Source organism: Heterocephalus glaber, unplaced genomic scaffold (assembly GCF_053883595.1).
Source record: "Heterocephalus glaber isolate CG9 unplaced genomic scaffold, H.glaber_assembly_v1.0 deba00001553, whole genome shotgun sequence".
Classification (NCBI taxonomy): domain Eukaryota; kingdom Metazoa; phylum Chordata; class Mammalia; order Rodentia; family Bathyergidae; genus Heterocephalus; species Heterocephalus glaber.
In genome coordinates this window covers 30065942-30090987 of record NW_028258344.1, presented here as the reverse complement: position 1 = coordinate 30090987, position 25046 = coordinate 30065942, and the positions used below count along the sequence as shown (strand labels likewise).

The 25046-nt window shown below is 37.3% G+C and overlaps 1 protein-coding gene, 1 long non-coding RNA gene and 1 pseudogene across 2 annotated transcripts in view; 2 read left to right on the top strand and 1 right to left on the bottom strand.

The window, feature by feature from the left end:
* The window catches only part of Cngb3 (cyclic nucleotide gated channel subunit beta 3), a 162505-nt gene that overhangs the window by 41691 nt on the left and 95768 nt on the right, over nucleotides 1-25046 (top strand). The window lies entirely within an intron of this gene.
* The window catches only part of LOC110348540 (uncharacterized), a 188845-nt gene that overhangs the window by 123512 nt on the left and 40287 nt on the right, over nucleotides 1-25046 (bottom strand). Inside the window, exons 4-5 of the long non-coding RNA XR_015442764.1 lie at nucleotides 12054-12128; nucleotides 5872-6014 (exon numbers count right to left, since the gene is read on the bottom strand). This is a non-coding gene — a long non-coding RNA (uncharacterized LOC110348540). The remainder of the gene's footprint in view (nucleotides 1-5871; nucleotides 6015-12053; nucleotides 12129-25046) is intronic.
* LOC101712934 (SAFB-like transcription modulator) lies at nucleotides 18130-22023 on the top strand (annotated as a pseudogene).

Here is a 25046-nt window from a genome sequence, read left to right as displayed (position 1 = left end):
AAATACAAACAGATGAATGAATACATTTATAATATAAGACTCAAACAGGCCTTACTTGATTGTACAAGCTCTCTGGCAATAGTCAATGATCTTCCCAGCACTGGCTCCTACTGAAAGCTGGGCTGAACTAAAGCACAGATTACGTTTTTTAAAAAAAAGAGGCACAGTAGCAATCAGTCACAAAAAAGCTTGGTCTCTGCTCAGAAATGCCCTTCCTTTCAACAGAACAGTTTTGCACTCAAAAATACGTACTTACACTGCCCTCTAGTGCTCGTCCCCTGAATGTCATGCAATAGCCCACAATCAGAACAATTAGAATACTGGGAAGAAACCAAAGGAAAACAATGACTAAGGAGTAGAAGGACAAAATGAAAAAATGAATTAAACTGTGTGCACTTAGTGAATCTTTATTCTGAGAAAAATTAATTATGATAAATCTCCTATTTTATTTTCCTCTTCTGCATGTCCACCTCTTTACCAATACAGCACCCGGTCTCTTTTTTCATTTTGACCATGCCTGTAAATGAAAGGGTAAAGGATCCTTCTAATAAAGCTATAAATAGAGGACAATATATTATTTATAAATATTTGGGTGTATGTGAAGGGTTAGTCTTGTTTGAAATAGGAATCTAATTAATAGAAAAAGAATAAACATTAAAGAAAAATGAGGATGACTTCTTATATCATAAGAAAAGGAAAAATTATTCAAAAAACTGAATTTGGTATTGAACCACTTGGAAGAAGCAGAAGGGTATTTAAATCCTGATGCCAAATATCCAATTCTGGAACAGTATCTAGGAACAGATACTGACAGAACTAAAAAACAGGAAAGTACCAGGAGATTCTGGAGCCCTGCTCAGGAGGGTGAAGTGACAGACCCTGAAATATTTTAAGGACACCCAGAGAGAAACACTTAGCTGATCTAAGGTGGGTAAGTTAAAATGGCTTGGAAACCAGGACAATTCTGGATTTCAGAAGGGTGAAGCTAAAAGTAAAATCAATTTTTAAAATAATATGAAAAGTAATCTCCCATCAAATTATATGATAAACTTTCTATTTTAAAAGAAATAATAAAAACAAATGTGGATAATTAGATTCCTTCAAAATAAAAACTTCCCAACATTAACAAAAAGACAGCAGGAACACACCAAACAGATAAAATGTTTAGCACCTAAGTAACACATAAAAAGCCTATACAAGGAGATGAGCAAAGATATGACTTCAAAACCAGCAGTTAACAAGTAAGAAAAGAGTGACTTACACATGAATGTGCAAGTCTTCCCCTTGAGAGTAACATGCTCATTAAAATTATACTCCAAAATGCTCTCTGGAGCCATTCCTGGCTTGCTCAGTTGACTAGAGGGACAAGTTGAGCAGTCTGAGATTTCTAGGTGTGGTATTCGGGGAAGAGCATACAACCACCTTCTGCCCAAAAGAGAAAGGTCAAACATGATCCCAGGAAGTTGAGGGGAGATTTCAGATGCCTAAAAGTGAGGTGAGGTCCCAGAATGAACCGGTAAACATCACCTCCCACGGAGTGTCTAGGAACAGATACTGACAGAACTAAAGAGTGGAGAAGAAATTACAATGGCTTGGAAACCAGGGAGTCCCCTCACCCTAACTGTGCAGCAAACTAGCATGTCCAGGATAATGAACAATGCTGGAATAATCTGCCATGAAAAAATTAGGGAGGGATAGTGGCTTAAGAGGCCCAGGGGCTCCTAACAGTGCAGCCATAAAGGAAGAGAAACCTGTAAGAACCGATCTTGCGTCTCTTACTTACTAGAAGAAATTCAAGACAGTTAGGAATTTGTACAAGATAAACTTCATGTTATTCACCAGGCACTAAGCTTATTCACAACCATCTCCTCTGCCAAGACACAAGCTAAACAGCAGTGATGTTTTACACAAAGTAAAACAATTTGTGTGTGTGTGTGTGTGTGTGTGTGCACTATCGGGTGCATACTTACTTCTATACCATGAGGAGGTGACTCCTACCCTGGTGTTATTCATGCCTTAGAGGAACTTGTGAATTATACATAGTCTAGTAGTGCGGTTGTGATTTCCTGAAGAGACTGTATGGAAGATAAAAGGAAAAAGTCGTCTATTCCAAGAGAAGCTGATTTGAAGGAAATGATTTCAAAAAAAAGAAAAAAGTGGAGGACTTATGAACTATTTGTCCCTACATACTCATTGTCACTGGATATCATTGATATTCAGTTTTTAACAAACCAGATAAGTAAAAGAAAATAACCCTCTGTGTCAAATTCACTTTTGTTTCCAAGGACTTGGGGACTCTGATTTTCATTGTCTTTATGTAAAATGTCTTTAAAACCATCTCCACCACTTTTATATTGTTTGTTGTCATCTGGCCTTGTCACTCCAATTCCTGCTTCTGTCTTCACATTTGTTTTCTCTCTCTTCTGTCTTGTAAGGATCCATGTACTTACTTAATTATTTCAGCCCATTCAGATAATCCAGGATACTCTCCCCCCTCAAGATCTTCAATTAACTCACATTTACAAAAACTCTTTTGCTACAGAACACCTGCTCCAATTCTTTCGGCATCAAAAACTGGCTTCATGGATGACATTTTTCTAAGGACAAGTTCCTAACAGGCCTAGAGCCAACACTCATCCATGCCAGGGGTTTGAGGACCCCTGCTATAAAAGGTAGCACTGACAGGATATTAGAATGTAGCTATCTTTGGGGAACCATTTTTTAGCCTAACACAAAACTTTCCCCTCCACTGGGTGGAACTCAATTTTCCCTCCTTCCTCCCCTCCTTTTAGTATGCACTGTCTTAAGGACTAAATTCTAAAGAATGACATATGGAAAAGGAAATGACTTACAGGGAGAAAACAGCAAACACTACCTTGGCCATGTGGTCAAGACATGTGGATAGCTTATATCCACTAGTATGATAGGAGGATAAGGTTAATTCACCCTGGAGGTATTCTTCTCCCAAACTTATAACCCAGTCTACTCTTGACATGCAGGCATTCTTTCTAGAATTTTTATCATACCTACCATTTAAGTACAACTAGCTGAAAATATTTATTATGGAAATTTCCTAGGGATAAAGATTTGATATATAGTTAATGGTACATATTTAATGAAATACTACTGAATATACTGTATAAGTGAAAACTGAAGGCAATATAATTTAGCATTATAAGCTGTATAAATTCCTCAAATAGAGTTATTGACAAAACGGGAAAAAGGACCGAGTTTCAGATGTATATCTTAGTTAAATTAAATAAACCAATAAAAGACATTGCTTCTTATAGAATGTTGGTCTTATACTGTATGCTACAAAACTTCACTTTGGAAAATTCTCCTTTGTTTAAGATGCAATAAAAATGTATACCAATTAAGTTTCTTTGTTTTACTAAATGAAGACATTGAACATGTTAAAATTTTGAGGAAGGCTTGAGGGTGCTTATTTTGGACTGGAAGTCAAAGAGAGAAAGAAGAAAAAGAAATTGAGAGGTAGAGAAGGAAGGAGATAAAAGGGAGAAAGGAAGCAGGAGGGCAGGGAGAGGAAGAATAAAGGAAGGAAAAGAGATAAACAGTATTTTTGCTTTCAATTAACTCTCCTATTAGGAAGCCTGAGAAGAAAGATTAAAGGATTTACCACCTGCTGAAATGGGAAGATTATGAGCATTGTTCAAATAAAATGCTCTGCCAACCCTGTAAATTTAGCAAAAGGATTTAAAATAAAGGAAATTAAATTTCTACCCAAACTAATTGCAGTTTTCAGACAATATAAGACTTGATAGCCTTCAGCAGTTTTTCCCTTTGTTGATTATTGTGAATGTCAGGACATGATTTTTCCTAGCCAGCATCTGTATACTCAGTAATAATGTACAAGTACTCATGAATAAATGCTTCACTGGAAATGTCGCACATACATGATGTATTAACATCCAGTAGTCTTAATTCTGTTGTTCATTTGTAAAATTAATGTCAATTCCCTTATATTTAAATTATTAATAATTATGACATACTCGGAGATCAGCATAGGGACTGAAGACAAACAAGTTCCTGACCACTTAAGATGTTACTCATTAAAAGCGTGGCCTGTGTTTTCTTCTGATCCAATCAGGGACTTAAAAGCATTTTTGCTAAGTACTGTGACTCTTCACTTGGGCCCACTGACCCTCAATACTTAATTAAAGCAAAACAAAGTTTGACCTTCATTTTGTAAAACTCTGGGTCAAATGTTGCCTCAGCTCTACATTTGTACATGTTGGTCATTTAGGAAATGTCTATCTAAAAGTTGGCAAAACAAGGTTTATTACTCTTAATTTATTTAGCCTGCCTTATCCCCCTTCAAAACTGAGGCCACCAAGATAAGAGATTTACAAGAACATGCAATGTGCCCAGAACACTCCATTGCCCTGAACCAAGGGCCACTTCAGACCAGCGCAGCCTCACAAGACTGAGACTGCCCCAAGCAAGGACAATCATCTTATAGGAGCCTAATCGCCCCCCAAGCCATAAAGATTCTTCCAGAGCTACAAATCCAGGAGTGAGACAATGGTCAAACAGACCCCAGCCGACCACAGCACTTCATAAGACTGGTCCATTCTGATCCTCTTCTTCAGACCTGTGCCCACCTCAGTTCCTCCTTATTTTCTCTTATTTTCTTTTGTGAGAAAACCAAATTGAACTTTGTCAGAGATGTGTCATCATCCTTCATTTTCTTAATATAATTCAAGCCTTTTCCTGCAAATTCATTCTGAATGTCTCCATTTTAATTTCCATTATCTCTGAAGCAAGGACCCACTTTAGGTGGCAATAGTTACACTATTAGGAAATAAGATGATTTTAAAATTCTGTTACAATTTCCAATATGTAAGATACAATAGCTGGAGTAGGGAAAAGGGCTCAAATTTCAAGAAATGTAGGACTTACACTTTCAAAACAAAATATCAAATTGTGGGAGTATTCCACTTCACTCACCTGCAAAGTGATGTACCCAATAATTTAATTGCCCGCTTCCTGTGTCATTGATCACTAATTGTAAGAAAACCAGTAATGGATGAAAAAATGCACACAGCATCTAGAATACTAAATTATTTGCCCCAATAGATGAGGGGCCTCAGACTTGCTGTCTTTTAGGATTTTATAACACTTTAAGTGCCACAATAATAAGAGATGGGGCAGACAGAAGTATCCAGAACATGAAAGTTCAAGGGAAGAGAAGCAAGAGAGAAAAGGAAACTATTTTCCTACTGACACCCTGTCTCTGTTACCTTAATTATAAACTTGTGGTGGTCTAGGATAACCTAATATTAAATGTGAAGTAGTCAAAACTTGTTTATCAAGGCCCACAGAGACCTTTGATTTCACCCTTTTAATTCTTTTCATAGTTATTTTAGACTCATTCATGTCCCCTACATGGAAAATCCCAACCCTTTAATGCTCCTTTTTCTAACACCCTATCTCTTTCCCAGTAACTACCACTGCTCCATCACTTAAAGATTTGGGAAATAAAACAAGCTCAGTAATTTGTATCTCAACACAAATTACATATTACCTCTCAAAAAAAGCAAGTTAAGCCTAATTCTATTTGTGGAATGAAACGTTTTCCCCAATAAAAAAATTTTGTCTGTCAACAAAAATACGAGAAGAAGTGATAGTGGAGAATGGAACAAAGATTCAAATTCCATAGGCAACTATTTAAAATATTCAATCACTTGACTGTAGACTGAGGATGAGCCACATTAGAAAGAAATAGGAGACTTAGCTAAGGAAAGTGAGCCAACATTGGGAGCCAACATTGGGAGTTGACTAATCTAAAATGACAGATAATACAATTGCAGAATGCATACTACTGCTGTTAATTATATTAATTCAACCTACCTGCAAATTCTGCTTGCTTCCTGGGATCACTTCCAGACAGGAACACTGAAAATATGGAGTGCTTCCAGAGAAAGGCATCCATAATGATAATGAGAGGGACCTCAACATTATGCCACGTGAAACTTCCTTAGTAACACAGTATCCTGCAAATTTAAGGCTCATGATGGGAAAGGCATAATGGCTATCTTTGGATAATTTCTGTTCGTTGTATGGAAGATAGATTAGATTCATGCTATGTAGATTCACAGAAAAAAACATTGAAGATCCACGTTAAAAAATGTATAAACTCCAACTTTAAGTTCCCAATTATAAAAATGAGAAGGCAAATATTTCTTCACATGTCTTCTATTTAGCTCCCAAGAGATCCAAACTCATTTGTATCCCCAGGCTTCTACTTACACTCTGACCCTCACAGCAACCCCTCCACACCCGCACTTAAACTCACCCACTTTCACAATCATCCCAAGCCCGATTTCTTTGTGAGGGTTGCTTGACACTCATTGTGACATTTGCTACCACTCATTGTAAATGCCACTAATTCCGCAACTATGTTAACATACGTAGTTTTTTTTAATTTTGAAAGTATTTAAAAACAAGTCCTGTAGCCTTTCCTTTTTAGCATATTCAGATACCTAGTCACAATAGGTACTCTATAAGCACTTGATTACTTCTTGCAACTTAGCACCTGAAATCTAATGTTGTTCTACATTATATTGAGCTTCTTGAAGGGAAGATCTACTGGCTTTATATGTCTATCTCCTGGTCAAAATTCTAATACACAATAAATTTTTATTGAGTGAATCAATGGTGGTGGATTTTTTGTAAATAAATGATTGGAAGGAAATTCCTATAATATAAAATTAAATATTTTTAAATGAACAAGTCAGCAGTATTTATTACATTCTCAGTGTGGTGCAACCTCCACCTCTATCTACTTCCAAAACATATACATCACTCTAAAGTAAAATCCTTTTCACCCCTAAGAGAGTTTTTCCCCACCCTCCTCCCCAGGTTTCTAGTATACATCAATATGCATTCTATTTCCATGGATTTTTCTATTCTGAGTATTTCGTACAAATGGAACCATACATGTTACTTTTTGTGTCTGCCCTCTCACTTAACACAATATTTTCAAGGTTCATCTGTGTTGTTGCCTGTATCAGTACCTCAATTTTTATAAATAATAATATTCCATTGTATGTGCATACTATCATTTGTTCATTCATTTTATCCATTTATGGATATTTGGGGAGTTTCTAACTTTTACCTATTGTGAATAGTGCTATTATGAACATTTTCGTATAAATTCTTAAGTGTTTGCTTTTATTCTTTTGACTGTATATATAAAAATGGAATTTTGGGATCAAAATAATATATCTATGGTTACCTTTTTGAGGAACTGCCAAAATATTTCCCACCACGAGTGAACCATATTTTATGCCAACAGTTTATGAGAAAATACAAGGGTTCTGATTTCTCCACATCCTTTCCAATACTTATTTCCCATTTTTTTATTATAGCCATCCTAGTGGGTGTGAAGTAATACCTCTGGATGGTGGATTTTAAAACACTGCACTGTTTTGAACACATCTTTAACACCTGCACAGGTGACTACTTCTACATAGAGCATAGATTTCAGAGTTTCTCACTCTGTTCATAATTTCCACACTTTTTAAAGGATCTAAAAGTTATATACCTTCCCAGCACCACAAAACTTGAATTTCCCGTGCATATAAGCAAATAAAAATATCTATTGTTCACGAGTATAGCAGCAACATATGCCAATCTCCAGCTGTGGAGTTGCGATATTTTGCCTCTAACATCACCATATTCATACTTAAAGCCTTTATGACCACTGGCATCTTACCACCTGAGTAAGAAGTTTAAAAACTTGGTACTACAGATAGCATGGCAGGTAGCATAATTAATCTTAGCCTCTTACTAACTGTAAAACACTCTGGGTCCATGTTATTATTAAAAAGCCAAATATAAACCTCGCTTTCCAAAAGGATCATGCATAGTTCTGCTGACAACTGCCCTTTCTTCTCAAATATCAAATTAAGAAAAACAGATCCATTAGATATCTGCAATACTGAAAGATGCAACCTCTTCCACACTGCTTTTGCAGTTTTCCTGGAACCAACAGGAGGATTCTGTCACATTCACTAAAAGGAATCAAGTTGCAGATGCAAATTTATATGACTATAGATGTCCCTGATTTACATAAAAATCTGTGATGCACATCCAAGATCTACACTGACTGTAAATAGATTGAATAGCAAGTTCCCTCAAGCATGCCATATGATTTATGAGTAAGTTTTACAGCTATGTGCTGTTGTGTCCTTCAGAAACTAGGGTATTTGAATCAAATATTCAGTGTAATATAGTATGTGACAGACTATACAAATTTTCCGCACAAGACACGGTAATTTTGACTATAAAATCTGATGACAATGTTTATCAGCAGAGTGGTCCGCCTCTCTGAAAAAGCTTTGGAAATTTATGTTACAGTACTATATGGTATTCTTATTTTCCAAATTTTCCTCTTGAAGATTCAAACTATTTTCTTATAGTTCATTATATTATTTACCTCTGGAAAATATTAGTTTTACCTTACAGATAAGCAAACTAAGTTTAAGTTAGTCATTCAGTTTAAAACTTAACTAACTCTTCTTCTGTACATATTGCCTAAAACCCATATAACTATACTCTCATTTAGTTCTATTCCATGTACTCTTAATATTCTCTACTCTTAAAATATATTTTTTTTATTTTAAGACCAGTTTGACCTCTTGAAATAAAAATATTCATCTTCTAAAGATGAACAAACATTGAGTTCTCATTATTTCCCTCTCTCTTTCAAAGCTCTGTTGTAATTTGTTTATAATCTTTCTCCCACTTGTATGGGTGACTTTGCAATCAGATAGACTGCGCTGCCATTAGTTCATCTGAAAAGAACATAATAAAGCCTGTCTCACTGAGTCCTATGAGAATCATGTGTCATATTGACATAGCTAATATTCCAGAAAAATCAGAATTTCCTTTAAGAAAAGAGAGAGGCTACTTAAGCTTAAAAGGTAGTGGGGCTCTTGTTAGCACTTTATAGATTTATATTTTCAAGACTACTCTTTGCACCAATGATTCTCAACCTTTAATGTGCATACAGTCATTGAAAGCACTTTGTAAATGAACATGCTGATTCAGTGGGCATGGGGTGAGGGCCCCCCTCTGAGCAGCAGTCACAGAACTTCATGTTTCTACCCAAGTACACAAGACATAGCTAAGCTGGGGGCCGGCTACCAGGTAAAGAATGCCTTTTTCTTAAATATTTAATTTATTTACATGCCCTTGTAAGAAATCCTATGGAAAGATCCAGTGTACTCCTTACCCAGTGATAGTATCTTGCAAAGCCATAGAGACAGATGTCACAAGTCAGATATTAACATGGGGAACCTGCTAATTTTATCCCTAGTTCCTCAGTTTTACTTATACTTAGTCATATGTGTATGTTTGTGTGTGTGTGTAGTCGTATGCAATTTTATCACATGTGCAATTTCACATATCCACCACCAAGATACATAACAATTCCACCACTGCAAAGATCTCTCATGTTGCCCTTTTATAACTAAACCCACTTCCCTCCTTAGCTCGACATCTGATCCCATCCCTGAGCACTGACAGTCACTATTCCCTGTTTCTACAATTTTGTCATTTTACAAACAGTACATAAATGAAATCATTATTTTATATAACTCTTTGAGATCAGCTTCTAGTGAGTATAATTCTCCAGAGAGTCATCCAAGTGTGGGTGCATCAATAGTTCACTTCTTTTTGTTTGTTGGTTTGTTTTGGCTGGTAAGTATTCCAGGACATTGATGTACCACAGTTTGCATAAAGATCCACTAACTGAAGGATATCTAGATTGTTTTCATTTTAGAATTATTTCAGGTAAAGCTATTATGAGCGTGCACAGATTTTTGTGTGAACATAGGGTTTTTTTCTCTGTGATAAATTCTCAAAAGTGTAATTTTAGGTTCATATGATATATATATATAGATATCTATATATACAGATATATAGATATATATCCAAAATGTACTAGCTGTACTATTTTACCCTTCACCCAGAAATGCCTAAGTAATCCAGTTTCTTCACAGGCTTGCCAGAATTTGGTGTTGACACTATTTTTTATTTTAGCCAATTGGAGAAGCATGTAGTGATATCTCATTGTGCTTTTAATCCACATTTCCTAATCGCTAAAGATGCTGAACATCTTTTCATGTGCTTATTTGCCATCTGTGCACTCTCTTATGTGAAGTATCTGTTCATGTATTTTGCTCACTTTATAACGAGATTACTGTATTTTGTTTTTACTGTTGAATTTTGATCTTTATGCCTTCTAGATACCTGTCATATATGTAGTATACAAATGTTTTCTCCCAATCTGTTTGTCTTTTATCCTCTTAACAGAATGTTTCACAAAGCCAACCTTTCTAATTCTGATCAAGTATAATATATCAATTTTTCTTATTATGCACTGGACTGTTCTTCTCAAATTTAAGAATTCTTTGCCAGTCTTAAGCTGGCAAAAGCTTTTCTCTTTAAAAAAAAATTATAATTTTATGTTTTCCACTTAAGTCCATGATCTATTTTAAGGTAATCTGCATGTAAAATATAAGATTTCAGTTGAAATTCAGTCTTTTGCCTATGAGTGTCCAATCGCTCCAGAGCTATTTGTTGAAACGACTACCTTTCCTTCTTTGAATCGTTTTTGAACCTTTGTTAAAAAAAGAAAAAAAATCAGCTGGTGGCTTTTTAATGGTGGCGTTAATGTCCTGAAGTCCATCCTCACAGGAGGTAACTGACCGCAATCAAAACTACGACAGTGACCCATTCAGTACAGATTTCTTCTCAAAATATAATTACTAAGCAAAAAAAGATTAGTACCAACTGCCTACATTTTAAGGAAAGTTTCACTATAGAACCAGACTACCAATACAGTTCTCTCCATGAGTTTCAGCAGTTAAAAGAAATTTATTTAATTTCATCTGGCTCTTTATTAATCTACTTCCAGTGAAAGTTAAACACTTCATCCTTTCATTTAATAGTCATCCCAGCCATCTTTCTTCATACACGTAGTTAGAGTCTTGTAATTCAGATCAACTCATTGTCTCCTACAAACTCTTTATTTAAAAGAAGGGAAAGATGCAGCCATTGATTTGGTACTCAGAGTATCCCTTAAATACATGTACTGTTTTTGCCTTTATTTCACTATCAAACTGAATGTTCATTCTGCATTTTTTCTTTATTAGGTGCTGTTGATTGCCTGAAATATAAATGATGTCTCTATGTTTTCATAGAAAAAAAGCTGTAGAATTATTCCTGTTAAGGAAATATGTCTCCAATATACTTCCAATTGCTATTCACTCAATCTTAAAGAAAAACCAACGCAAGAACTTTTTCCAGCCACACATTAACCTTCCTAATTTCTAGATGGTAATGGGCTGGGAAGCAGTTCTCCAGAGCTCCATAGCCACACACAGGCCACCAAAGTTTGGACTTCTCTCCTGTTGCCCCATACCTCACTGTGTAGAATCATGACCTCCACATGTCTGATTATAAGCATCCCTACTTTTTCTTCCATCCCTAGCCTGACTTCTTTCTGTGCTATTTCTGATTTCTTTGAGATTCCCATGCGAGTTTGCTTCATTGACTCAGACACTCTTGGTTTCCCTCTTTCTCCAAAGTACCTTCATTTGCATTTAGATTATTGAATTGCTCTGAATGGAACCACATTCCTGGTCACACCTGCCCAGTCTCTGTCTATCTCCTGTCTCTCTCCAGTTTACTCAAAATGGAATTAGTACAGTCAGAATTCAACACATCCATTCACCATATTTTATAGTGGTTAGAATTACTACACCTTTTTTGTTCCTGTACAGAGGATTGAACCCAGGGCCTCATGCATTCAAGGCAAATACTGTATTCTACCATGCTATATACTCAGCCCTTTTTATTTTTTATATTAAGACAGGGTCTTGCTAAGTTTCCCAGGCTGGCTTTGAACTTGCAGACCTCTGACCTCAGCCCCCTGAGCAGCTGCAATTACAGTCATGTACCACCACGTCCACCCCTATAATTACTGTGCCTTGCACAGTGGCACAAAAAAAACTGTCCCTCACCTTTTCTGTAGGTTCTTTCCTCTTTCACGCAGTAAGTCCATCTGGACATGGGTTGGTTGTGAAGGCGAGTTCTCACTGAAGAAGGATAGTTTTGGTGAGTATATCCACAGACTCACCTACAAATAAATAAGTTTCCCAATATAGCTTTTGGGAACTAACAAAAATTCTAACATCTTCATCCATATCATCACCTTTTTTGAGTCTCCTTTATTTTTTTTAATTATTTTCCTAGTGTCGAAGAAAAATGCCAGTATTTAATAGCTGACACAAAAATTGAATTTGTTGCATGCTGAGCAAAGGAGAGCTGTGCTTGAAAGCTAGTCTCCCGGAGCAAGGTAGAGATGATCTTATACAGGATGTTGGCAGCATGAAATTCAAGGAAAATTCATTCACCCTTACAAATTTGAGATAGTTTCATTAGCTTCCAGTATCCAGTATTGCTAGTGAGAAATCTGATACAGAGCTAATTTTGTTTGTAAATTTTTTGTTTTTTCTAAACTCTAGGAGCTTTTAGGATTTTTATCTTTACTTTTAGTGTTCTGAGATTGATTACAATGTACTGGGTTATAACTGTTTCTTATTCATTTCTTCACCTTTGAGGACCTCTTTTAATCTGAAAACTTGTGCAATTTTCAGCTCTGAGTAGCGTTCTCTGTGATATCTTTGACTAATTCATCTGCTCCTATTCCTATGTTGTCTCCTTTGGGAACTTAGAAAGGTGTTAGGACTCCTGCATCAATCCTCCATGCCTTTCTTACCCATCTTATCATCTATCCTTTCTTACCTTTTCTTGCATGCTTTACACCTATTGTCTTTCTGTGGTTTTTGCAGGGAGAACTCTGCAGCTCCAAAATTCTCTCTTTAGCTATGTTCATTCTGCAATTTAGCTAATCCCATATTTTGTTTTTATTATTGTTTTATTTTTTGTTTCTTACATTATTACATTTTCTTTCTTTAAATATCAGTTGATTATCTTATACAATAATCTATCCCAATCAATGTAAATCATATATCCTGTTGCACATATATGAAGATATTTTTCTTTCTTAAAATTATTGTCTGTTTTGTTAATTCCATTTCCTTGGGTGTTAGTTTTTCTCTTTATTTTCTTCTGTGGTTTTCATTGTACTGATAATTTTTGGATTATATAATCAGCTTTGAACTTGAAATTCCCCCATAGTGTGTATAGGTCAGTAGCATGCAAAGATGGGACAAGCAGCTCTACTTTGGAGGTTGAAGATCTTATCATGAACATTGTCAAGAATTATTGGCACGTGGTAATAATAAAAAGCAAATTGACTTTTAGTCTTTTAGGAGGTCTTAATTCACTATAAACCCTGGCCTCCATTTATTGCCTATACCTGGAAAAGATCATTCCCATCAAAACTCTTCCTATTCACTCTCCTTACCTCATACCACTGCCTAGTATGCCATTGCTGTAGACACTGTTCTATTTATTGTACTCTTTCTACAGTGCCTGTAGGATAAAACATTGCCAAGAGGCATTTAACACTAACTCTCTGTCTAGGTATTCAGTCCGCCATTCCTTCTTTTATTTGACATCTACATGGGATACAATTCCTCTTCTCCCAACAAAATCCTTTTTCACTACTTAGAGGCAGTTGTTTCTGCTTCCACCCACTGGATGCGAGTTTGGAGGGAAGAAGGGAACCCACTTCACAACTCTGTCCACTCTGAATGTGGTTGACCACGGCCCTTTCTGGCCCCTTGTCTCCACTCCCTCTGAGGGTAGAACACTCCCAGAAATCCCTCCCTTTGCAACAAACCTCTCTTGTGAGTATAGTTAGTAGTGGATTTCTTCATTGATAACAGCAAAATCCACACTGTTCTGTGCACTTCACAATTTGTAAGCATTAAATGAGTTAATACCAATCCATCTGCTTTCTATGAGAAACTTCTCAGATTTCCTGGTTTACTTGTAACAATGTCTTGTTTTCCAGTGTTGCAGATTTTAAAAAATATCTTTGCTATCATTTCTAGGGATTTACAATATTCACATGTTACCTTGATCTAATTCTCCACCTGCTTTTAAAAATAGCTTTATCCTTTGTTTAGACACATGTGTTTTATATGTATCAGTCTGCTATTGCTGCCATAATAAGATACTATAGAGTGAGTGGCTTAAACAATAAAAATTTGCTTTTTCACACTGCTGATGGTAAGAAGGCCAAGACTGAGGTGCTATCAGGATTGATTTTTGGTGAGGTCTCTCTCCTAGCTTGTAAATACCTACTTTCTTGCTGTAGTTGCAATAGCTGTGGTCCCCCCCACACACAGAGAGAAAGAACCCTCCTCTGGTATCCTGGTATCTCTCCTCCTCTTACAAAGTCAACAACCCTGTCATATTAAATCCCCACCCTTATGATTTCATTTAACCTCCCCTAAAAACCCTGAATCCAAATACAGTCACATCGAGGGTTAACATATGAATTTTAGGGACACACAAGCCAGTCATAATATATTCGAATAGAACAGATTTTAAGTAAAGAATACATCAATTTAATTAGAACAAGTAAGAAAGAACAAATGTAAAAGCATATGAAAGAGAGAAATATTAACTAAAGAATATTCAGAGTGAATATGAAGCATGTTATCTTTCCTGATTGAAAGTAAGCGTACAGTAAGTATCTGTTGAATAAATGTATGAGGTGTACCTCAGAACTTCCCAAAGACAAAACTCACAGTGTACCTCAGAACTTCCCAAAGACAACAATTCTCAGGAACACTTGTAAATATAAGTGGGGTTTCTCAGGATGCCACTATGCAGAAAAAAATGGTAAAAACATAGTCTTTCTATTTACTGTTTACTCACTCGAAGAAGAAAGAAAAATATTGAAAGCCACTAGGGAATTTAAAATTTTTACTGAAATAAAATGCATTGGTGTTACAATTATTTTATATTTATATTTCTGTGTTCGTTCATTCGGTTTTTAATCAGGTTAAGATTTGGGCAGGGTTGCTCTTCCTTACTGTGTTGATGTGTGCATGTGCATTCACACATGTGTACACTTGAGTCTAGGGATTTAAATTCACAATTTATGGCCAATATTTTTATAAACTTTTTAGTTATGTTAGCCTTAAAGTAGTTCCCTAACTTTAAATATGGTTAGGCTACTAGAATGTTATTCACTAACAATAAAAGCAAACATCATGGTCATAACACCCAGTGCTTACAGATTAATAGAAGAAAAGCCCGAGGGAGGTGACTGCTAACAAAGGATGAGAAAACAAGCTTTGGAGCCATAAATGCATTGTAGCATGTTGCAAACACATCAAGAATAATTTAGGTTAGAAAATTGTGCATTATAATATCCATATGTACGTTACCATATGTACAAACTAATGTGTGCAAACAATACCATATGTGTAAGTGAATTTGATAAACAATTTAAAATCTTTGTAGCATTTATGGGTGAGTGAGAGAGGGGATTGGTTGAGTTATATCTATACTCATCAAAACATGCTAAAATATGTAGGCTACAATGACAAATCAGAACTCTGTACTATTTTCAATTATTTTATTCATAAAGTTATGCCCCCCAAAATGTTCCCATATCCAAAGCTGATTTTTTTTCCAGATGTAAGGTTTGACAGTAATACTCAGAATTTTTCACTAATTATTACCTAAACTTAGCAAAGAAAAAATAAAGACCAGTTTCTTCCTCTCCAAAAAAATTCTCAAATTTTAATAGAATACTTTGTCTAATTCCTATATGTTATAGAACAAAGCCGAAATACCTGCTCTAAAAGGACTTTAATCAAATAACATTTTTGAAAGATGAATTGTCATTAGAAAATGAATTAATTCCTAATTAAAAATTAAGGAGAATCAGGCTGGGAATTTAGCTCAGTGTTTCCACCACCTGCTCCGCAAGCACAAGGACCCAAGTTCAATCCCTAGTACAAAAAAAAAAAACTAAGGAGAATCTAGTAAAGTTTGCAAAAGCAAAAATCTAGTCAAGATTTTATTACCGGAAGTAAAGACCACTTTTAAGTGATTTTAGAAAATAATGACTAGAAATACAGAATAGTAATTAGATGACAAAGACAGAGTCTATGTACCCTTTTTACAAACTAGCTAATGACAGGAAGAAAATGATGAAATTTGATAAAAATTACACCTCTTCCTCACCAATTTTCTTAAAGATTACCAATGAAATCTTACTTGATAAAATTGAAGATCTCCTCTAACCCTCATCCTACTCACTTCATGTGCACCATGAGACACACTGACCTCCTTTTTCAAACTCCTACCCTCCCTGATTCGGTGACATTTTTCTCTCTTAGATCTGTCTAATTGCTACTTCTCAGTTCCATCTTTTTAATGCTGCTCTTTAAATGTCAGCAAATTCCAAGGTTGTGAACTCCCACTCTTATCTTGTTTTATGCAGGCTTTTACCAGTAATCTCACCCACTGAATAATTTCCATCAACTCCTCTAAATTGCTGATTCCTTGATCAACATCTCCAGCTCAGTCCTCCTTTCTGATTTCCAGACCTAAACGCTCAATTTCTTACTATACTGAACGTACTTAAAGAGATCTTGATTCTTAATTCACATGTCAAGTTTAACACATACTGAACTAAATGGATTTCTATTTCTCTTACAGTTCCATCCAAGTTGCCCATGTGGTATCATAATTGTCCATGCTGCTAACTTGATTAGTGTCCTAAGGCTGCCATAACAAATTACCATACACTAGGTGGCTAAAGATAACAGAAATTTATTTTCACAGTTCTGGAGGCTAAGCGCAAAATCAAGATCTCAGCAAGGTTGGTCCTTCAAGAACCACTGAGGGAGAACCTGTCTTATGTCTGTCCCCTAGCTTCTGGTGGTGGCTGTCCAGCCATAGCATCTTTCAACTTGTAGGCGCATCACTCCAAACCCTGTCTGTAGTCACATGATGTTATCCCTCTATGACTGCACTGTTTTCTCACATGGCTTTCTTATAAGGACTCCAGTTATTAAATTAAGGGCTCACCTGGCTCCAACATAAATTCTACACAAATGCAGATGTTCCTCAATTTATAAGATTATATTCCAATAGACCCCTCATTAAATTGAAAGCATCATACATTGAAAATGAATTTAATCCACCCAACCTACTGAATATCATAACTTAGAAACACAGTGCACAGTAGGGTACATGCTGTTTACCCCCACAATGGCGTGGCTGACTGACTCATTGCTGCTTCACAGCATCTCAAGAGAATCATAATGCTTATCAGTGGCCCAAGAAAAGACCAAAATTCAAAGGTAAAGTATGGTTTCTACTGAATGCGTACCACTTTTGCCTCCTCATAAAGTCAAGAACTTGTACGTTTAACAATCATAAGTCAAGGACAATTTGTAATTCTATCTACCAAGACCTCATTTCCAAATAAGATCACATTTTGAGATTTCAAGTGAACATGAATTTTAGCAGATGCTATTCAGGGCACTACATTGACCAAACTTGAAATTTCATACTTTTATACTATCCCATATAATTTAACTTGTCATTCTTCCTTCTTCAAATCACACTTCCTCTTCATTGCAACTGATTATCTTTCTTTTTACAATTATTTTTCTAAAACATAGTTAATCATGTAATTCTTCTGCTTAGAATTCTGCTATGGTTCTACGTTTCAGTTTCAATTGACCTTTCAAGACAAATTATAGGTGATTTGGGAATCTATTTTGGAGTGTTTAACCTTTTGTTGTATTCCACAAGGCTGCAATGAACATGCCTTTATTCAGCTTGTTAAGCTTTGCCTTCAACATCTACCCTTTACACAGTCAATATGCCATTCCTCCCTTTTTTTCCTTGTACTGTAAATTGAACCCAGGGCCTTATGGGTGCTAGTCAAGTGCTCTACCACTGATCTACACCCCTCCCCAGCCTGCCATTTATCGTTTGAAACTTAACTCAAATATTACCTCCCCTGTAAACTCATCCCTAACTACCACCAGCCCATTTTATCATCCTCACCAAAATTAATCACCTTAGGCCGAGGCCTGGGAGGAAGTTGGCGCCGCCGCCGCTGCCCTCAGCCTGCTCGCTGCCTCAGCCGCGCGCCGCTCTCCCAAGATGGCTGCCACTGCCGGTACCGTGGGGTCGGCTGAAGGCCAGAAGATTGCCGACCTGCGGGTCATCGACCTCAAGTCCGAGCTGAAGCGGCGGAACTTGGACATCAACGGAGTCAAGACTGTGCTGGTCTCCTGACTGAAGCAGGTGAGGCCTGTTGAGGTCCACCAGGGAGCTTAGGCCGCGCCTCGCTGGCCCTGCCTCGCGGCCGCGGGATCCACCAGCGACACAGCGGTAGACCCCGCATCCGTCCGGCCTATGGGCAGCGAGCTGCCCCGCGCGTGCGCCCCGGACTTCCCCGCTGGCGACCAACCTCCGGACGGTGGTTCGGCCTCGCCAGGGCGGCGGGAGCGGGCTGCGCTGCCTCCGCCTCCGGCCATGGCTATTGAAGAGGAAGGAGGCGATCCGGATAATATTGAATTAACTATTTCAACTGATACTCCAAACAAGAAACCAACCAAAGGCAAAGGTAAAAAACAAGAAACAGATGAGTTGAGTGGAGAAGCTTCTGTGGAAGATGATGCTTTTGTCAAGGACTGTGAATTGGAGAATCAAGAGGCACATGAACAAGATGAAAGTGACGAAATAAATGATTCTGAAGAATTTGGTGAAAATGAAGAAAATGCGAATTCCAAGGAGTTACTTTCTGCCGAAGAGAACAAGAGAGCTCATGAATTAATAGAGGCAGAAGCAATAGAAGATGTAGAAAAAGAGGACATCGAAAGTCAGGACATTGAAGCTCAAGAAGGTGAAGATGGTACCTTTCTAACAGCCCAAGATGGTGAGGAAGAGGAAAATGAGAAAGAAGGGAACCTAGCTGAAGCTGATCACACGGCTCACGAAGAGATGGAAGCTAATGCGAATGTGAAAGAAGCTGAGGATGACATCATCTCGGTCACAATCCAGGCTGAAGATGCCATCACTCTGGATTTTGATGGTGATGACCTCCTAGAAACAGGTAAAAATGTGAAAATTACAGATTCTGAAGCAAGTAAGCCAAAAGATGGGCAGGACGTCGTTGCACAGAGCCCTGAGAAGGAAACCAAGGATTATGAGATAAATGTGAACTATAAAGATGGTAAGAAGGAAGACTTCGTGAAGAGCGATCCTGTCAAGAAGGAAGCCAGAGAAAGTTCTAAGAAAGCAGAATCTGGAGACAAAGAAAAGGATACTTTGAAGAAAGGCCCCTCGTCTACTGGGGCCTGTTGTCAAGCAAAGAGCTCTTCCAAGGAATCTAAAGACAGCAAGACATCATCTAAAGATGACAAAGGAAGTACAAGTAGTACTAGTGGTAGCAGTGGAAGCTCAACTAAAAATAGCTGGGTTAGTAGACTTTCTTCTAATACCAAAACTGCTGATTTGAAGAATCTCTTTGGCAAATATGGAAAGGTGCTAAGTGCAAAGGTGGTTACAAATGCTCGAAGTCCTGGGGCAAAATGCTATGGTATTGTCACTCTGTCTTCAAGCACAGAAGTGTCCAGATGTATTGCACATCTTCATCAAACTGAACTGCATGGCCAACTGAGTTCTGTGGAGAAGGTAAAAGGTGATCCTTCTAAGAAAGGAATGAAGAAAGAAAATGATGAAAAGAGTAGTTCAAGAAGTTCCAGAGATAAAAAGAATATGAATGATAGAAGTAGCAAGACACAAACCTCTGTCAAGAAAGAAGAGAAGAGATTATCCAAAAAATCTGAGAAAAAAGAAAGCAAGGATAATAAGAAAATGGAAAGTAAAGAAGAGAAGAATGATAATGGAACAAGTGGACAGATTTCAGAATCGAGTAAAAAAAATGAAAAGAAACGAATAAGTTCAAAGAGTCCAGGACATATGGTAATACTAGACCAAACTAAGGGAGATCATTGCAGGCCATCAAGAAGAGGAAGATATGACAAAATTCATGCAAGAAGCAAGGAAAAGGAGAGAGCTAGCCTAGATAAAAAGAGGGACAAAGACTACAGAAGGAAAGAGATCTTGCCTTTTGAAAAGATGAAAGAACAGAGATTGAGAGAACATTTAGTTCGTTTTGAAAGGCTGCGGTGAGCAATGGAACTTCAAAGATGAAGAGAGATTGCAGAAAGAGAGCGTCGAGAGCGAGAACGAATTGGAATAATTCGTGAACGGGAAGAACAGGAACGCTTACAGAGAGAGAGAGAGCGCCTAGAAATTGAAAGCCAAAAACTAGAGAGAGAGAGAGAGAGAGAATGTAACGCGAACGCTTGGAAAGGGAACGCATTCGTATTGAACAGGAACAGCGTAAGGAAGCTGAAAGGATTGCTCGAGAACGAGAGGAACTCAGAAGACAGCAGCAGCAGCTTCGTTATGAACAAGAAAAAAGGAATTCTCTGAAACGCCCACATGATGTAGATCATAGGCGAGATGATCCTTACTGGAGCGAGAATAAAAAGTTGTCGCTAGATACAGATCCCCGATTCAGCCACAGCTCCGACTACTCTCGCCAACAGAACAGATTTAATGACTTTGATCATCGGGAGAGGGCCAGGTTTCCTGACAGCTCAGCAGTACAGTCTTCCTCTTTTGATAGGCAGGAACGCTTTGCTGGTCAGAGTGAAGGGAAAAAAGCACAGCCAACTGCACGAAGAGACGATCCCAGCTTTGAGAGATACCCCAAAAATTTCAGTGATTCAAGAAGAAGTGAGCCGCCTCCTGCACTAAATGAACTTAGGGACACAGACAGAAGAGATGTGCGAGTTGAGCGAGAGGAGAGGAGAACAGCGATCATGCACGACAGGCCCGACATGGCGCACCCGAGACACCCCCGGGAGGTCGGGCCCAACCCTTCCAGACCCGCCTCCCGGAAGGGCGAAGGGAGCATGTCTGCCTGCCGACAAGCAGGACGCAAGAGTTGAAAGGCCAGAGCGCTCTGGCAGGGACGTGTCAGGACACAGTGTGAGAGGGGCTCCGCCTGGGAGTCGAAGTAATGCTTCTGGGTATGGCGGCCGAGAGAGCGACAGAGGAGTCATCTCAGACCGGGCAGTGGAGCCCAGCACTACCCTGAAGAACGACACGTGGTTGATCGCCATGGACGGGACACAAGTGGACCACGGAAAGAGTGGCATGGTCCACCTTCTCAAGAGCCTGGCTACCATGACACGAGGCGAATGGGTGACGGCCGGGCAGGCGCAGGCATGATGAGCCAGCAGCCCTCGAGTAATGCATCTCCAATTAATAGAATTGTACAGATTGGGGGCAGTTCCATGCCGAGAGGAAGTGGCTCTGGTTTAAGCCATTTAAGGGTGGACCTCCACGGCGATTTTGAAAATGAGCTCTCTGCCATGGTTTCAAGATAATTTATTGAAATCTCCTATAAACTTTATTTGACTACTTAAGAAGAGGACCCTCTGACCTGCTTGAGAGTTCTGTCAGACTTTTTATTTTCTTTTTTAAAAAATTTTAACATGATTGCTTTTCTCAGTTTTAGAGAAGACGTTTAAATAGTTCTGTTGTAATTTTTAATAGTTTTGTGTATCATTCAACTTTACTTTCTTGCAGCACCAATACACATTTGAAAAGATGGGAGTCGAAGCTGTTTTGTTGAAGGCCGTGTGAATGTGAGGCGTAGTTTGCAGCTGTGTGGTAGTGGGTTAATCTGCAGCATTGGCGCTGTGGTGCCAGGTTCTGGACGTTCTTCTTGTCACCAAGCATTGTCGGCCACCATTTTGAAGGCTGTCTAAGTTTAAAAAGTCTGCTGTCTAATTTTTAGAGAGTAAGATTGTTCCTTGCATTTCTGAGTATTATGTAACCTATTTTTGCAGAAGGTACTGTTACATTAAGTGCATCTGTGTAACCTGGTTAAAAAATGTAATCTTTTTTTAAATAAACCTTCATATTCTGTATAGTTAAAAAAAAAATGACCTTAAAGAAAATATATCACAATGCAATATCATTATGCTGTTTGAAAAATGAATCCTTTTGTTTGTGTCAACATGGATGGAACTGGAGGATGTTATGTTAAGTCAGGCACAGAACTAAGCCAGATACAGAAAGACAAATAGTACATGTCCTCACTCATATGTGGAAACTAAAAAAGTTGAACTGATAGAAATAAAGAATAGAATAATGTTCACTACAAGCTAGAAGGGTAATGGAGAGAAGGGATAGGAATAGGTGAGATAATGGATACCAAAATAGAGTTAGATATGAGAAATAAATAATAGTATTCTACAGATTAATAGCATGACTGTGTGGTTTATAAAGACCTACAAGGAAGGAGTTTGAAGTTTCCCAACACAAAGAAATGAGAAATGATGTTTAAAGAGATGGAAATGCTAATTATGTTGATTTGATCATTATATATTGTATACATATATGGATTTATCTCAATGTGCCCCATAAAACAATTATTACATGCTAATTCCAAATAAAAGAGAAAGAAGCTGAGCATGGTGGCACACACTTATAATCCCAATGCTTGGAAGGCTGAGGCAGGAGAATTGTGAGTTCAAGGCCTACCTGGGCTATCGCTAAAAAAAAAATCAAAAATTTAAAACATGGGTTTTTTTTCTAACATTTCTCTTTTTTTGGTATCAGGGATCGAACTCAGGACCTGGCATTTGTGAAGCAGGCAGCAGAACCACTGAGCTAAATCCCCAGCCCTTTCAAAACATATTTTTAAAAACTAGTCATCCTCTCATGCTAAAGCAGCAAATTTTAAAGTACAGAAACTTGCTTCTGGAGTACATGAAAACTTTCTCAGAGTCCTAATAAACAGACGATGTTTTAAAATTTCAAGATCAGTATCTTATGTGTGCACACTTTCTTAAAACTATTATTCTGCCAGGTGTGGTGGGTGACACACACCTGTAACCTCAGCACTTGGCTGGGACAGGAGGATCACAGGTTTGAGCCCACCTGGGTAACTTAGCAATTTAGCAAGAGCGTATCTCAAAATTTTAAATTTTTTTTAAGTATTAAGAGATGTAGCTAAGTCCACAGGCCCTGGGTTTAACCTCCAAGACAATAAATAAATAAATAAATAAATAAATAAATAAATAAATAAATAAATAAATGGCTGGGGATTTAGCTCAGTGGCACCGCACCTGCCTCCCAAACACAAGGTCCTGAGTTCAACACCCAGTACCGCAAATAATAATAATAATAAATAAACAAACTGATATTCCTGAGTACACCTGCAAACCACAAGCTTTCTTTCTATCTCTCTTGTCAGGGCAGTCTTTTTGCCACTGCCCTGCTTGCTTCTATCCCATCCAACTTTTGCTATAATGCAGTGTCCCAGAAGGCAAAAACTTCTGTGAACCCAAAGGCATAAATGTCCATTACATAATCTTTTTTTTTGGCTTATTCCTCTGATAGAATTTAAAGAAGAGAGGAATACTACTATAATTTTATTTTTCATCAGTTTTAATGAGTTCTCTCTATACCTTTATGTTTAAAGTCACAAATTTTATTTTAGCAATAACTAATTCTTTATTCTTCCATGGAGGTTTATAAACAAAATTTAGAAATCTATTTTTCAATAAGAGATAATCCAATAAGATTTTCTTCCCAAATTAATGATGTTTCTTTCTAAAAACTTTTCCAAATTTGTTTATTAGAATTTGTGAAATATTTCTACTATTTACCAAATCTTTAATTATGTAATTATGAGAAAAATCCTTTTAAAAACATATAATAAGTGCCGGGGATTTAGCTCAGTGGCTTTGCAGCCTGCTGCGTAAGCTGAAGGACCCAAGTTCAATCCCCAGTACCAAAATATATATATATATATAATAAGACATATATACTGGAAATATTAGTGTAGTACATTTAGCTCAAATGAAACAGTTACAAAATACGTAGTTATTAGTTTCTTCTGTTTCCCTTTGGTTCTTTATTTCAAGAAATATATATTTCATCATCTCTGTCTTTTTGTGTTCAGTTACCAAATTACCTAAAGAAAAAAGCATTCATAATTTCTATATCTATATAGACAGAGGAGAAGAAAGGAAAAGATCACCTTAGGGAAGAAGCCAAAAAAGAAGATGATACATTAATGTCTCAGCTAACACAAAAATAAAAATGTTTAACAAATAAAATACAGATAAGTATTTGAATACTAACATACTTTCTAATTTTATTTTCAGCATTTTAACCATGAGACATATTAATACAAACTGGTATGAGTAAGTGGCAATTATATGATTAGGTAAGGCTTGTAAGTAATTTAGTAAAGAAAGAATTGTTCCCCTTAGGTCTTATGACTTGAATCAGACATTTTGACAGTTTGAATATCTGATTTTAGAGCTAATGATCCAACAACCAACCCTCAACTTTGCCTTTTATAGAATTTTTTTAAAGCTCTGAGGCACATCAAGTAAGGTCAAACAAAATGTTAGAACTAGAAGGTTTATTCAATAAGCTATTATTAAAACTCTACTTTGTCCTAGGTCTCGTGGAGGATAAAGAAAAGCTATAATCCTGAACTTGGTGTCACCCACCTATGGTGTTCCAAATGCCCCATATGAGCTGATGACCACTAAGTTCTTGTCCCCAAAAATGTGTTTTTAAATGCCTCCTCAGTGAGTCAAAGAAAGGCCTATCACATGGGGCCTTATAAGACCTTGAATTGAACCTACACCAAAAAAAAGAACTCATTCTTTTTCCATGAGTCCACTACATATAAATATCTACTTTCTTGATTCCTATTTATACTAATGTCTTCTTCATGACTCTAATCTTTGCTAATAAAAACTTAGGAGTCATTCTCTATTCTTTGAGTTACCCAAACCACAAAATTCACTGCATCCTATGATTCTTGCTTCTAAAATATTTCTTCCATCTCTCTTTTTTCCTAATCCCTCTAATCTAACCTAGTAGAGTAACTTTATTCTTCATCTCCATGTTTTAATGCTGCCCCTCTTCAGCCCCTTCTCCCATTATTCTCACTT